Raw genomic sequence first — 2549 nt, 5'->3', positions numbered from 1 at the left:
ATGAAAGTGCTGTGTGGAACTAACTTTGGGCCTAAGCCTGATTAGTTTAAGGGCTTTTACGTAAAATACATAAAAGCGAAATTAAAATATGATGGACTAATTTACATGGCAGCGTCTAAGTCCTTGTTAGAGGAGCTGGAAACTATTCAATACAGTGCTTTAAGGACAGCTTTTGGAGCAAGAAAGACAACTCCAAAAAGCTTTCTCGAATCAGAAAGTGGGATTGAGAAGCTAGGTAGCAGGAGAGACATAGCAACATTAAAGTTCTTACGGAAGACATGGATTTCTGACCAGTCGAATCCAATTAAATCAAGAATGCTAAAAGAGGGAAGGTTGTGGTGTTCATGGAAGAAACTATTCAGTATTGTGAGGGCAAAGGAGATAATGGAAGAGTTTCAAATGGATTGTCAGTTGACATCAATGTTGAGAGTGTCCAATATGTTTATAACCCCTCAGTGGAAATCCATCCCATACCAGTGCAATACTGAATTTGAAAAGTGGGATAATCTAGATTATGATCAATCATTCAAGATGAGAAAAGAAATGCAATATCTTGACACTCTGGATATCTTCACAGATGCATCCAAAGTGGATAATAGAGTGGGGGCTGCTTTTGTAAGTCCCTCCAAGAATATATTTAAACTGATTAAATTAAGTGATGCAACTACAGTTTTTCAGGCAGAAGTAGTTGCAATAGTCAATGCAGTGAGATACATAATATATTTGGGATACACAGGTGAAAAATATAGAATTTTTTCGGATTCAAAAAGTGGTTTGGAGGCAATCAAGAATATTTATCTAGCAAATAAAGTAGCTCCTAAAGTGATCTTTTACCATGAGGAATTACAGAAACTACTGAAAAAGGGAGTAACCATCACATAAGATTGGGTACCGGGACATGCGAACATTAATGGAAATGAAATGGCTGACACTGTAGTAAAACAAGCATCCATAGAAGATGGGCAAACATTTTGCGATATCACGCCCAGGATGGTTAATCAAATTGGAAAAGTGATAAACAAATTGAGAATAAAGACATTCGAGGACAACGGTGCGTTCTTAACAAATATATTAGTTATACAAAAGGAAGGAAAGGCAATTTGAAAAGAAAATATCTGGACCGCTAAGTAAATCTAAAGCCAGGGTGATATTCAGACTAAGGACAGGTCATGTAGGAACTCAGGAATACAGAGCCCGTTTCTACAACGAAGATCCGAGATGTGCATTTTAGGGAAACGAGCAAACGGTAGAACATCTGTTATTTGAATGTGCGGGAACAGAAGCCAAGAGGAAGGATATTAGAAAGTTTAGCAGAGAAAAAAGAATTTCACAGTGTAGCGACAAACTAAGTGGAGCGGGATTGAATAGTGACTGTGCTCATGGACTTAAATTGATATGCAAGTTTTTAAAGGATATTAATCGGATACATCTTATATAAACCAAGTAGGCTAGTATAGTGATTACAAGAAGCCTCCTGAGTCCTTGCAGGAAGAGGAGGAACCATCCATTTCCATTCAATTCAATAGAACTTATTTGCGCTTAAAGCCGAAAGACCATGGCAAAATATTTAAAACAAACAACAATTATACAGACATTATAAAAAATCTAACATAATCTTACAGAGACCTAGCTCTATGATCCATTGCAAGACAGAGAAATCATGCCAAAGTTTTTACACCCATAAAGCACTCATCCGCACACACTCTCGCCAACTGCTCAAAATCCTCCCTGCCAAAACGTCAATTGTCCAATCATTCAGTTTTTCACATTAATGCATCAAGTGACTTACATTTTCATTCAGACCTCCACACATAGGACAAAAATATGGACCAGCCTTTGACCTTTCCCTTCCAATAAACTTTCTTCTTTGGCCCAGTGGCAAATTTGAAAGCAATAGTCCGGAGTATATTGACTGTAGAGTTCATATAAACCAATTTCTTGCTACTTCAATTCCCTCTTCTTTAGTATAAGTGTGACTTTAAAATAAAAGTAAAAAAAAAACACTGGAATACAAAAATTCTTATCAAACGCATATATGGTATTTCTTCGTCTACGGCAAAGAGTATGGGAAACTATAGTTTCCCATACTCTTTGGTCTACAGTAAAGTTTTTACCGTTTTCACAAATTTCATTTGATGCTTAGATAAGGCGTTTTATGGCGAACATAATGTTGATGAACAATCGCAAGAATGCGTTCGGTGATCAACAATATTTTTCGCCAGAACATGAATCAGTATTTGTTGTTAGAAATAAATGATATTCATTGTAATTCATCCATGTTCTGTCAATTCCTGCTAGATTTTTTGGCAAACCTTATCTAAAGTTCCGATTGAGTGGCTACTTGTTGTCTTGGGAAGTAGTTGAACTAGGTGAATAAGACTCAGGAACAAATTTGGCTCTGAAGTGTAGCAATGTCTTCAATGACTTGTATTTGAAAATATAATTTGATATTATGTAAAGTTAAGTTTACTTCAAAGAAAATGCTATAAAATTCTGAAAATGGGTTCAAAGAACCCTAAAATACTTGCTAAGCCTATATCATTTCTAAA

General features: G+C 36.0%; 1 pseudogene; it reads left to right on the top strand.

Moving 5' to 3' along the window:
* LOC148949558 (uncharacterized) lies at positions 1-1438 on the top strand (annotated as a pseudogene).
* The last annotated feature ends 1111 nt before the right edge of the window (positions 1439-2549 follow it).

This window comes from Artemia sp. Qi Xiang Cuo, chromosome 8, assembly GCF_049724085.1.
Source record: "Artemia sp. Qi Xiang Cuo chromosome 8, ASM4972408v1, whole genome shotgun sequence".
Classification (NCBI taxonomy): Eukaryota; Metazoa; Arthropoda; class Branchiopoda; order Anostraca; family Artemiidae; genus Artemia; species Artemia sp. Qi Xiang Cuo.
Note: the sequence above shows the minus strand (reverse complement) of the source record. Positions and strands in the feature narration are given on the sequence as shown.